This window comes from Emys orbicularis, chromosome 7 (genome assembly GCF_028017835.1).
Source record: "Emys orbicularis isolate rEmyOrb1 chromosome 7, rEmyOrb1.hap1, whole genome shotgun sequence".
Classification (NCBI taxonomy): Eukaryota; Metazoa; Chordata; order Testudines; family Emydidae; genus Emys; species Emys orbicularis.
The window spans coordinates 62,278,521-62,292,706 of record NC_088689.1 but is presented as its reverse complement, the minus strand read 5'-3'; positions in this window follow the sequence as shown (position 1 = coordinate 62,292,706).

The window sequence follows — 14,186 nt, the reverse complement described above, 5'->3', positions numbered from 1 at the left end:
CCATTGGCTTCAATGGGCTTTGGATCAGGCTTAAGTGTGTGTGTGTCTGGATCAGGCTTGAGAGAGAGTGTGTGTGTGTACATATTCACAGCTCTATATTTGTGTGTGCGTGGTGTATATATATATATGTCTCTCTCTCTCTCTCTCTCTCTCTCTATATATATATATATGTGTGTGTGTGTGTGTGTGTGTGTGTATGCTTGTGTGTATTTACATACACATTCTCACAAACAAATATATATTTAAGATTTGCTGTTCTGGAAAGTCTAGTGAATAATGTAAATGATTAAAGCAGATGCCTTGCAGAAAATATTGTACAGACCTCCTCATTTAAATTCAGCCTCTTATTCACACTTGGTAATACACTATGCAGTATGAATTATGGATGCCTGTTTTTATCTCTCACACTACACATGAATGTTTGATAAAGATTGTTTCCAATATTATATTTTGTCAAAATGCTCATCTAAAATTCAGTCAAAAATACTTCCCAGTAATTATGCATTGACTTAGCACTTTAAAACAAATGCCAACTGGTAGTATCATTGTTTTTCCTGAATATTTGTGCTGAATAAGGGTAAGAGACTGAGAACATTTGAAGCCAAAATTCCTTATTTATACTCAGCCCGCATGATGCCAAGGCAAATACAGTATTTTTTTTTTTTTTTTTTACACTGCTCTACAAATGCCTCAACCGTACCTCTTTGCCTTTTGAGGAAAGACACTGCCTTTATGCTAAAATATTTGTAATGATGTTAGGAAGTGGATTACTATCTAGAAGGGGTCTAGATTCATGTTGAAGAGATATCAAATTCATTTCCTTGGGGCACCAGGATAGCTTTATGATGTCTCTAGAAGAAGAAAGCCCAGAGGGAATAGTGTTTTGGTGCCTACAGTATTTTTATTGTTTTGTTTTCCTTTTCTCTGGGTAAATTTAGTTCTCCTGAACACGCAGGACTACCAAAAGCAAAACAAGGTGCAGCCAAGTATTCTGAAAGCGTTCCCCCCTTTCCCTTGCAGCTCTGCCAATGAAACTAGACCATGACTACAGTGCCCCTTAGGTTACTCCAAGCCCACCCCTCTCTTGTGCAGAGTCCTCTTAAATTGTACCAGACTGTCCAAGTGGTTTGTGACTATAGTCAAATGTCCAGGAAAAACTAAAGGCCTGATCCAAAGCCCATTGAAGTCATTGGAAAGACTCCCATTGACTTCAGTGGGATTTGGATAAGATTCTAAGATGAAATCTTCAGCCTCTTTTTGTCATTCAGAGGAAGTCAGTTCCAAGAGGTTGATGCTGCCTTCGTGCATGGACATATATTACTGTGCACATTGTGTGGAGCAGTTGCTACATAAACCCACATGTGCAACACAGCTGATTTTGCTACTTATCTGTGAATCCCTGAATCACAGTTGATTTGTGGGAAGGCTCCGAACAGCTGCCCATATTTCCAGCATAGACTCCCCAAATTCCATCCCAGAGTCTGTGATGGAACCACCTCAGAAGCATAGCAACCTGCATGGAACTTGGAGGAAGGAGCACAGGCTCCAAGAGGGAAGAATTTGGAGGAGGCACCTGCATGTTTGTCTGTATGTACATGGCTAGAATGCTAGCTGTAGTTGCAGCGCCTTTGTAAATAGTTCTCTTTATTAAGAGTTTAATTTTACAAGCATGAAGTCCTCTCATGTTACTATCCAACAGGCAGTACATGAACCAAGAAGTACCAGGGGAAAATGCTGATAAGTAGGGGGAGGCACTTGATACAAATCTCAGCACAAAATCAGGGCCAGTGGGCTCCTTCTTTTTTTTTTTTTTTTTTTTTTTGGATCCCCCTTTACTTGTTGCGCATACCTACTTGCTGCAGATCCAGCAGAGGGATCAGCACACCTTGGCACATAACCATCTGTGAGTAGATTTAAGCCAGTCTTCTCTGTTCAAGGACCCCGATCTTGCTTTCTTACTCCTTAGTTTGCCCTCACCTGCCACTTTCTGAAATCTTTTCATGTTTGTTTTGGAAGCCTGGTGTCACAGCAGTTATAATAAAAGATAGATCCAAGATGGAGTAGTCAAACTACGACATTTTCCAAACATATTTTCTCTAACACATAGAATAAAGATATATCATTAATATTTATATGTCTCAGGTAGTTTATGTAGCCCCATTACCACAGCATGTTAGCTGCCTTACAATCTTTAATGTATTCATTCTCACTACACCCTTTTGAGGCATTAAAGTACTATTATGGCCACACTACAGATGGGAAACTGCAACACAAACAGATTAAGGCCTGGTCTACACTGGGGAGGATCGATCTAAGTTACGCAGCTTCAGCTACGTGAATAACGTAGCTGAAGTCAACGTACTTAGATTGACTTACCGTGGTGTCTTCACCCCGGTGAGTCGACTGCTGCTGCTCCCCTGTCGACAGGGCCGGCCTTAGCAAGAGCGGGGGCAAGCCCCGGCCCCAGGAATTGGGCTGGGATCGCGGGGTTTGGGTCCGGGCTGGAGCCGGGTCCGGGGGTGCCCCAGGGCCCGAGCCAGAGCTGACGGGGACGGAGGTGCTCGGGCCGGGGCTGGGCCGGCGCCCCGGGGCCCGAGCCGGGCCGGCGCCCTGGGGCCGGGGCCGCTCGGGCCGGGGGTGTGAGGCCGGCGCCAGGGCCGGAGCCGTGGGGCTGGGCCGGTGCGCTCGGCCGGAACCGGGGCCAGTGCCCCGGTGCCCGAGCCGGGCCGGAGCCAGAGCCGCGCGGCCGGGGCCGGGGGTGCTCGACCGGGGCCGGGCCAGAGCCGCGGGGCCGGGCCGGCGCACTCGGCCGGAACCGGGGCTGGTGCCCCTGGGCCCAGGTTGGGCTGGAGCCAGAGCCGCTGGGGCCGGGGCTGGGGGTGCTCGGCCAGGGCCAGACTGCGCCGCGCCTCCCCGGAGCCCTCCTCGCGCCCCCCCCGCCCCAGGTTACCTGCTGCTGCCCGCCTGCCCCTGCTTCTTTTCAGACTTCCCGCGAACATCTGATTCGTGGGAAGCAGGGGAGGGGGAGGAGCAGGGGGGCGGAGCGTTCAGGGGAGGGGAGGATGGGGAAGTGAGCTGGGGGCGGGGGCGGGGTGGACAGCTGCAGGGCCCTCTTAGGCACAGGGCCCGATTCAGCCGAATCGGCTGAATCGGCCTAAATCTGGCCCTGCCCGTCGACTCTGCCTGCGCCTCTCACCGAGCTGGAGTACAGGAGTCGACAGGAGAGCACTCGGGGATCGATGTCTAGACTAGACGCGATAAATCGACCCCTGCTGGATCGATCGCTGCCCGCCAATCCAGCAGGTAGTGAAGATATACCCTAAGTGACTTGCCCAAGGTCTCTCAGTCTGTGGTAGAGCAGAGAATTGAAGTCAGTGTCTATGCGCTGGTAGGCTAACACTGAAATCACTAGACCATCCTTCCGCACTGCGATAGGTATTTCACACACTAGAAAGAAAAGATCCCTGACCCTATGAGCTTCCAATGTGATTTTCGATGTGACATGACAGTTGGCACAACAAGCATTGAGGGAAGTGAAGAAAGACAAGGATCAGAATAGCAAGTTCTAGGATGCAGCATGTAATTCTTCCACTGTACCCCTTTCTGTCAAGTCTATTCACCATCGCCAAACAGTTGGTCTCCAACCATATTTATATTATGGCAGGGCTGCATCTTCTGAGGTACAAAAAAGGGACATCTGGGATGACCCTGAGCCCATAAAACTGGACAGCTGGTAGTGTATATTGAGCACCCTTACAGATTTCTTGAGACAGCTACCTCAAAAGAGGGGTGGTTTTCTACAGTTCCTGCCTGAAAAAGCTCACAATCTGCATACAAGACCAACTAAGGAAGTATTATTATCCCCATTTTACGTTGGAGAAACTGAGGCACAGAGCTATTCAGGGATTTGCTCAGAAAGTGTATGGCAGAGCTGGAGACTGAGGCTGAGTTTAAGGCCTTAACCACAAGGCCAGCCTTCATCACCTCTTCAGTAGAGTGTGCAGCTCTTTGTGGCATGCTGTGTGCATGTCAGTGACACACAAAGTCAGGGACAAAGCTGGTGTGTGTGCTGATAGGCAAATCAGGCTGTTCTGTATCACAAGTTACAGGGACATGGCAGAGCTAAAGAGACAGCAAATCAGTGGCTAGTCAATGAACTGTGTCATATTTAGAGCTCAATTCGCTGGCAATTTTGAAAAAAATGAAGGAAAAACGTTTCATGACAAACAATGTTTGGATTTCAAGCATTTTTTTTACATTATTAAATTAAAATGTAAGAAAATTTCAAAGCAAAAAGTGGTTTCACATAACAAATCAAGCAACACATTCACAAAATGTTTTGGTGTTGCAGAATCTGCATCCCCCCCCCCCCCCCCCGATTAAAAAGTTGCATTTGAAAAATGTTGCCCATGTTTACCAAAAGGATGTCATTTTCCATCCTGATATGATGTGGTGTCTTTTCATGTATCTGAGCCTGATAGTAGTTAGTTGATGATGGTTTCCATTTGGCTCTTCCTCTCATAGGTCTGCATTTGGAAGTGATTATTCTCTTTAGTATGTGTTTTGCTGGTATTTCATGCTATCAGCTGAGTCTCCAGATATTTCTGATTGCTAGTATGAAGAACCTGGGTACAAATTCCCTTGGTTTTGGACAAGATGTATGAAAGTAGGATTATGTGTTTTAGGGCTTGTCTACACAGTCTGTTCATTTGTACCAGAGTGGTGTAAAGTCTAATGTGCACTAGTGTGTCTAACTGTCCCATCAAACCCTGCTCGTGGGCACTAAACGTTCCCTAGTGCACATTGATGTAGTAGTATCAGGGGGTAGCTGTGTTAGTCTGTATCCACAAAAACAACAAGGAGTCCGGTGGCACCTTAAAGACTAACAGATTTATTTGGGCATAAGCTTTCATGGTAAAAAACCCACTTCTTCAGATGCATGGAGTGAGAATTACAGGCATTGTTATACTGACACATGAAGAGAAGGGAGTTACTTCACAAGTGGTGAACCAGTGTTGACAGGGCCAATACAATCAGAGTGGATGTAGTTCACTCCCAATAATTGATGAGGAGGTGTCAATTCCAGGAGAGGAAAAGTTGCTTCCGTAATGAGCCAGCCACTCCCAGTCCCTATTCAAGCCCAAATTAATGGTGTTAAATTTGCAAATGAATTTTAGTTCTGCAGTTTCTCTTTGAAGTCTGTTTATGACATTTTTTTGTTCAAAGTATGGCTACTTTTAAATCTGTTATAGAATGTCCAGGACGATTGAAGTGTTCTCCTACTGGCTTTTGTATGTTACCATTCCTGATGTCCGATTTGTGTCCATTTATTCTTTTATGTAGAGACTGTCCGGTTTGGCCAATGTACATGGCAGTGGGGCATTGATGGCATATGATGGCATATATCACATTAATACATGTGCAGGTGAATGAGTCCCTGATGGTGTGGCTGATGTGGTTGGGTCCTCTAATGGTGTCACTAGAGTAGATATGGGAACGGAGTAGGCAACGAGGTTTGTTACAGGGTTTTGTTCCTGGGTTAGTGTTTCTGTGGAGTGGTGTGTAGTTGCTGGTGATGTAGTACTGATTGAAACAGAACTACATTAACACATAATATGGAACTTGTGCTGGACACCAGATGGGACAGAGTGTGACACATTAGAATATAATCTGTAACCGAGGAGTGTAACGCATCATGTAGACAAGCCTTTATATTGTTGCCGCTTTATTGAGCAGAAGAAAATTTCAGCGCCTTGTGGGCCAGTTCCCTGTGTGGAGCAGAAACTGGTGATGCAGACTCAGATATTCCTCTTAATGTAATTTTTGTGTAGTTTGTAAATGACCAAGTCCTGTTTCCTTGAGCAGCAGTGGCAACAAACTGTACACGGGCAACTCCCTCTGTCAGAAGCTTCAAGTCAAGCACCTGTGCCCTGTTCCCAGAAGCAGCTGCCTTTACCTCTGTCACCTGACCACTAACTAGTCAGCAGCTGCTATCTGACACAAAGAATATTCAGACACGCCTAAGCAAAGGGAGAGTGCTTTACCCCAGTGAGTGTCCATAATGACCTTCTGGGTTCTGGAGGGCATCTTTAACTCTCTCTATTTAGAGTTTTATTCCTGGACCCTTATACAGCAGTGACCCTTAATGTGCGAGTGATTAGCACCTTTCGCCATAACAATTTGATGACAGTGTAGTTCCAGAAGACATGTCCTCCAGAGAGTGTGCATAACTACCATCATATTTTGGCTTGCTCATATTAGCTTCATGATCTTTATATTAACAGATCTGAATATGTGGAGGTACATGTCTCTAGCCATCTGCTTAATGACCGCTACGTATCAGCTTCTCCACCTAAGGGAACTTTTCTGCCAGACATGGCCATCATTTCAATAAGTTTCAAAACAAAACACTTTTTTTTTATGTATTTATGGTGCAATAGGTTTAACAAGAAGCCTCTTCTATGCCCAACAGATGTGGTCAGCAGTTCCAAGTTTAAAGCCTGGAAACAGGGTTGGAAGCATGAAGTCAATGTTTCCACCTTGCAACCAAGAGAAATCCCCATTTCTGCTTCTTATTCCTTATCCGCCCTAGTGACCTCAAGAGAGAACTTCACATGAAAGGACCATTATGTGTGCTGTAGGCAGTATTGGCTTTGTACAGGTGTGTGTGGTCAGAGCAAAGGGTTCCAGGGCATGATATGTAACTGCCTAGAATGACATTTAAATGTCAATAAACACTTCAGTAACAATATAATTGTTGAAGGTGGTTCCGATGTGTCAGAATCATGAGCTGAAGAGAATGTTCAAAGCAGTGTCCGTCTATGTCAGAAAAACAGCAGAAGGTTCTATGCTCGTAATTGGTGGTGTGTCATGGTTTTTTCCTTTCTTTTGCTGACAAGTGAGGAAAGCATTCAAACGGCCAGATCCTCAGCCATTGTAAATAAGCATAGCTTCAGTGGCTTAAATAGAACTATGCCAATTTACACCAGCTGAAGATCTGACTCCCAAACTCCAGCAATTTATCCTTTATATTCTTGCATCAGTAACCCTAAGAAATCATTATCAGTTGCTCTCCTACTGCATTCCCTTACTGTGGTTAAAGATGAGTTACTGCATGGTTTGGGTTAATGGAGGCATATTCTCCTGAGAGATAAGAACACGCTAGCTTTTAGATGGGGATGGGTACTTTATTATGGTGTATGACTGATTTCAATGCTGCTTTAGCATCTGCCAGCATGCACACACAAACTAATAAGCTGTTCACTGCTTCTTGCCCCTGAGGGCACCTTTCAATGAGGAAAACCATTGATTTTTACCATCAGACACACAAACCGTAAGCCATTGCCTGTATTATTCTATCCCCAGTGGTACAGTCTGTAAGGAAAGCCAGTCATTTTAGTCATCACAATCACACATACAGATAAACTAGCTAGTAATACGCTACCTGTGATGCTCAGACATTTAATTTTTTTCTCCTAGCAGGAGAACAATTGCTTTTAACTTTTTGAGCAGTCCAGTGGCCAAAATAATCCTTATTAAAAATATTTTGATAAAAGGAAGAGCCACATAAGGAAAAACTATGTATGCTCTGACAGCATGAAGTTTCCAATGCATCACCAACTGGCTATCACTGTCACTCTTCGTGGCAGTCTCAGCAGAGAGGCCAAAGATTGAATGGCAATGAAGTGTGTAATCATGCCTTCTAACTTTTAGATTGTTTGTATTTCCCCATGTAAGCAATGGCCCCTCTTCTGCCTTGCTATGGTGCTGTTTGGAGGGGAGAAGGCAACTTACTCCTAGACCTGCAGTTCTCAGACCCAGCTTCCCACATCTAACACTCAAAGTTACTAGGTGTACCACCTTTGAGCACACTAACCTGTGTAGCTATTTTGTGTTCTTACTCTGTTACTATACTTTAAATCAACCAACTTTGCTTCTCAAGGGCTGGCCAGAAGAAAAGGTCCTAGCTCCTCAGTTGGTGAAACTCCACGTAACTCCATTGACTTCAGTGGAGATAAGCTGGCGCACACCAGTTCAGGATCTGGCCTATGGATGGACTTCTGTCTCCCTTTCACTCCCCTCTTTAGCAAGCTGGTCTTACAGAAATCAACAGACACACCAGCTCCTCCCCAGCCACTCCAGTGAAACAACTATTCTTTCCCCTTGTCTTCAGCCAGCTGGCAAAAGCAGCAAACTGAGGGGCTTGGGGAATACCAGGCACACAGGTCCATGATGCTTAGGATGTTAAAAGCATCCTAACCTGTCTGGAAAATAGCCTGTGATGGCCTGAAGCTTTTTAGCTTTGTCTGAAGTACCAGTGACAATTTCAAAGCCTGATGTCTTCTGAGCCGGTGGGGCTGGAAACACATTACCCCAGCTTTCCAATGATGAACAGCAGTTTTTTCCAGATTTATGGTTCATGAGACACCAGACCTTAAAATCACATTATCTGGGTTATATTCTTCTATGTCTGCTGTATGTTATCCCTATAGTGTAGTAACCTTCCTAGCTCATGACCCTAGCATATCAGAACTTCAGATAACTGGAATGTGAGTAGAGCTGGCTTAAATTTTTCAGACACTAAGTGTGATATTCTGTACCTCGGGGGAATACCCAGCACCCCCATTTTCATTTTTATAAAATGGTATCCAATGCAAAGTTTGTCATGTTGGGTGTCTTCGGAAGGCTCATAATGCACTGAGCATGGTTGTTATAGTGATGTTATAGTAATTGCTACAGTAATGTTATAGTGAGGTTATAGGTTATAATTTCATGTATATAGTTATGAGGCTGAAAATGTAACCTCATGGCTTAAAGCAAGACCATGCAAAAACTCTCCAAGAACAGAGAGGCAGTTCACACCTCGTCAGGGCATGGATGGGACAAGCCCAGCCCAGCCTCACAGAAACAATGGTCACTGGTTTAGGCAGCAACAAAATAATCTGTTAGACCCTCGAGGGAGTCACCCCCTTGCTTTGGGCAGTTTGGGACTGCAATGGGACTGTTAATGCTCACCTGACTCTGAAGCATAGGCGTGCGCACAGGGTGTGCCCCTAATGCCCTGAGCTCCGGCTGGGAAGGCTGCTCCTCAGCTGTTTGCCGGGCAGGCTCAGATCAACTGCTTCCTGCCTCCCTGCTCCGGCAGGGGCCGAGTGAGTCTCACCAAAAAAAAAAAAAGCCTTAGGGTTAGGTGTGGGCGGGAGTGCGGGGCTATCAGCAGCAGCACAGCCAGCCCCTGCTTGCCTAGGGCTGCCGGCCATGGCGTCCACGTGTATGGCTGCTCCCTGCCAGCCAGGCTCCACTCCGGCCACAGCAGGCAGCAGGTGACCCAAGGGAGCCCAGCTAGGCTAGGGCTGGGTGCAGTGGGAGAAGCTCCAGATACCGGCAGGAGCCATGCGAGGGTTGGGGAAGAGAAGCCCCAGACGGGGCTGGAGTCACGGGGGGGGAGGAGAAGCCCGGATCCCGGCAGGAGCTGCACGGGGGGGTGGGGGAGGGGAGAAGCCCGGACCCGAGCAGGAGCTGCACTGTGGGGGGGAGAAGCCCAGACCCCGGCAGGAGCTGCCCCGGGGGAGAAGAGGAGAAGCCCGGACCCTGGCAGGAGCTGCACTGGGGGGGGAGGGAGAGAGGAGAAGCCCGGACCCCAGCAGGAGCTGCACTGGGGAGGGGGAGAGGAGCCACACTGGGGCAGGGAGGAGAAGCCCTGGACCCTGACAGAAGATGTGGGGTTGAAGTCCCCGTCTCGGGAGCCCCAGCCACCCTAGTGGCAAAAGTTGCAGGGCTGAAACCCTGACCCCACTCTGTGTGGAGCTGGCCTGAGCCCCTCTGTCTCCCATCCCACCTGTGGAGCTGGGGCGGCGTGCTTCTGTGGGGCAGTGTTTGGCTCTGCGGGGAGGCTAGGACCCTCATCTCATGGTAAGGGGTCCAGGGCCAGGGGGGTTAAATAAGGGGGGGGCAGTCAGGGGACAGGGAGCAGGGTGGGTTGGATAGGGGGTGGGATCCCGGGGGGGGTGGTTAGGGGTAGGGGGTCTCTGGAGGAGGCGGTCAGGGAGCAGGGGGGGTTGGATGGGGCATGGGAGTCCCACGGTCTGTCAGGGGGCAGGGGGTGGATAGGGGTCAGGGCAGTCAGGGGACAGGGAGCAAGGAAGGTCCTGGGGGGGCAATTGGGGAGGGGTCTTTGGAGGTGGTGGTCAGGGGACAATGAGCTGGGGGGGTTGGATGAGTCAGGAGTTCTGGGGGGGCTGTCAGGAGGCAGGGGTTGGAGAGAGGTTAGGGGAGGCAGGGAGCAGAGGGGGTTGTATGGGTCAGGAGTTCTGGGGGGGGCCTGTCAGGGGGTGGGGAGCGGTTGGATAGGCGTGGCAGTCCTGGGGGTCTGTCTAGGGGCAGGGATGTGGATAACGGTCGGGGCAGTCAGGGGACAGGTAGGGGGTTGGGTCCTAGGGGGGCAGTCAGGGGACAAGGAGCAGGGGGGCTTAGATAGGGGGAGGGGTTCTGGGGGGCAGTTAAGGGCAGGGGTCCTAGGAGGTGGTAGTCAGGGGACAAGGAGCAGGGGGGGTTGGGGGTTCTGAGGGAGGCTGTCAGGGGGCAGGAAGTAGGAGGGAGTGGATGGGGGCAGGATGGGGGTGGGGCTAGGGCAGGGTGGGGCTCCCTGGGTGCACACCCTAATGAAATGGGCTGCGCATGCCTATGCTCTGAAGGAGGTGAGGGGGCAAAGCCAAGAGGAAAGAAAGGACTGATAAAAGGGAGAGACATTTTGCCATGCTCTCTCTCTCTTCCACCTACATCTACAGACACCACCACCACCACCAAGCGACTGAAACACTGATCAAAGGGGAGAGGCTGACTGAAAAGTAACCAGCCAGCCTGTGGTGAGAAGCATCTAAGTCTTTAAGGACATTGAAAGTGTTAAGATCAGCTTAGAATGTGTTTTGCTTTTATTTCATTTGACCAAATCTGTCTTGTTGTGCTTTGACTTATAATCACTTAAAATCGATCTTTATAGTTAATAAATCTGTTCGTTTATTCTACCTGAAGCAGTGCGTTTGGTTTGAAGCGTCTCAGAGACTCCCCTTGGGATAACAAGCCTGGTACATATCAATTTCTTTGTTAAATTGATGAACTTACATAAGCTTGCAGCGTCCAGTGGGCATAACTGGACACTGCAAGATGGAAGCTCCTAGGGTTGCGTCTGGGACTGGAGATATTGGGTAGTGTCATTCAGTTGCAAGTAGCTGGAAGCAGCTTACATGCCAGAGGCTGTGTGTGAACAGCCCAGGAGTGGGGCTTCTCAGAGCAGAGCAAGGTAAGGCTGGCTCCCAGAGTCAAGGATTGGAGAGGCCTAGCAGATCACCGGTCCAGACAAGACCAGAGGGGAACGTCACACTGTTTTCCTATCCATCAGAAAATATGGTTTCATCAAAATCAACATTTTCTGTGCCAAAAAAGCCAAGAATCAATTTCAATGAAGTTTTTTTTCTTCCAATTTTCCAATCAGGAGTACCGAAACAAAAAATGTCATTTCAAATCGACCACTGGAAAACAAAAATGTCATTTAAACATATGAAATAGTTTTGTTTCATTCAAAAAGAGCAAAACTTTGACATTTCTGATCCAAAACTTTTTGTAATATTTCATTTCACACAAAAAAAATCAACTTTTCATTCTGATTCAAAAGGAAATGTAATTTTGAAATGTTGAAATTCCCTGTAAAAGAAAAATTCAATTTTTTCACCCCGCTTTAAGCATAGGTTAACTGGAAGTAGAGTAATTGAGTTTCTACCATATTCAAATCTTTTTATATAACCCAAACTGCAGATGCAGCCAGTTTATTCAAATCTATAGCATTCAATGGAAACTATGCCATCTACTTTCCCACAGAATGCCATACATTGTAACAGACTGATTTCATATATACTTTGGATTATTATATAAGGATTTAAAATGTGAGCTTTGACCCACATCCTTACATGGTGGGGAAGAGGTATACTATTTATTATAATAAGTTTAGACCAGGAAATTGTTTTCTAAAAAATACAGGAAAGGGGAACACTATAGAAAATATTCTCAAAATCTTTCAGGATCACACCATGGACCATATTTTGAGGAGGGAGTTGGGAGTCTGTGCGCAGTTACTGTGATGAGCGAACAGGGTATTAACATGTGCAGATAACATTTCAGACACCTTACCAACTGCACCAGCTTAACAGTTAGGATAATTAACTATTGGAACAATTTTCCAAGAGTCATAGTGGAGTCTCCATTATTGACAATTTTTAAATCAAGATTGCATGTTCTTCTAAAAGATCTGCTCTTGGGCTAGATAGTAACTGGGACTATACAGCCACGTGAGGGAGTAAGAACCCTCCTCACACTCCGAGCCAGCCCTTGGGTTCAGATACCAAGAGTAAGCAGAGTTATGCACTTGCTTACCCCTTCTCTGAAGCAGGTGGATTACCTGTCTAACTTGTAATTTATTACCTGTAGAGGCCAACAATATATTACTACCCCCAGAAGCAATGGAGGAGCAGAGATGTGATAAAATCTTAATGGGCTTGTAATTGGTGGTAGGGATTTATTTTGAAAGTGATTGCTGGGGTGATTGACATCCCAGTTACAAGCCTACAACAGCAAAATAGACTTTTGTTTACACTTTTGGGAGAACTGAGAAATAACAGGTCATCCATGAGACTCCTGGCCTCCCAGCTCATGATACGAGAGTTGTGAAAACCTGACTCCTGAAACCATGGCATTAATGCGCAAAGGAAAATGAGTTTAGACTACCTTAATTTAATCCCCATTTGTCCACTGTTATGGTATCAACAAACATTTTATCACAACTGGTAAATTCTGCTCAAAACTGGAACTGAAGGCATGATGTAACTCAGATATGAGATCCATGAGCTGAATTGTATGTGGGGATCATACTGTACCTTCCTCTATAATGCCCAAATCAAGCGAAGTCTATTAGTCCCTCACTTTCAATAGAACCATACCAACTCACTCTCCCCACCCTTTTTAAAGCCAACTTCAATAGGAAAGGAGTAAATTGCTTTATAATCCCTTGCTAAAAGGCAAGCAGAATACCCATATCAGTGGTCCTGGATACCATGATGTCGAGGCAATGAAAGTTGAAGAAGATCATGCAGGCAGTGGAAAGTGCCATGCTCTGTGTGCAAGTGCTCACAGATTCAAATCCTCTCAAATCTTTTTACAGAGGTGGTGAATATTCTCTTATGACACAAATTTTTAACCGTGATGTAACCATTAGAACTACCAATGGAAGTGGTGAATTCTCCACCTCTTGATGCCTTTTCATCAAGACAGGATGTTGCATATCTTGAAGATATGCTTTAGTCAAACACTGGCTATTGGGTTCAATGCAGGGGTAACTAGGTGAAATTGTATGGGCTTATGTTATGCAGTAGGTCATATTAAATGATTTAATGGTCCCTTCTGGCCTTAAAATCTATGAAATTTGCAAATTTAGTCAGGGATATTTCAAGCTAAGTGTATTCAAAGCTGGAGGGCATGGAGGATTTGCTTGCAGAGAAACTATGTAACAGGAAACGTGATATGATAATAGTGGGGGGAGAGGTAAAAAACAGGAATAGCCCAGATCTGGGCACCAGTTCATGCAGTGACAATAGAACGCAACTTCTCTGAAGTTAGTATCAAAGGATAACCATTTATAATGACAATGTCTGTAAGCAGAGAAGCTAAGCCTCTGATTGCTAATTAAACCATTGCAAAAGGCCCTTACACAAAGCACCCCCATGCCTAACCAACAACTCAAATCTCAAAGGCTTTTATAGTTGAAAGAGGAAGAGATTAAATTAAGAAAATATTAGGGAGTTAATGAATGACCAAAATAGTATTTGGTCTGTTTATAATGAAACAAACTCAAGCATGTGTTTTTTCTGTCTTAGATATTTCAATAGCATTCCATAGCTTCCTATCAGTATAGCCAGTGCATAGGATATACAGGGCAGTATATTCTGCCAGATAGGATAAGAACCTTTGGTCATCTAGTCCAATATCCTGTCTCTGTCAGTAGCCAGGGCCAGTGGCGGATTAGCCACTGGGGCCTTTGCCCAGGGGCCCTGGCCAATTGGGGGCCCCAGAAAAATGTGCGCCCCCCCCCCCCCGCATCACAACCGGCTCCACCCGCCCAGCGCTCCAGCCAGGGAGCA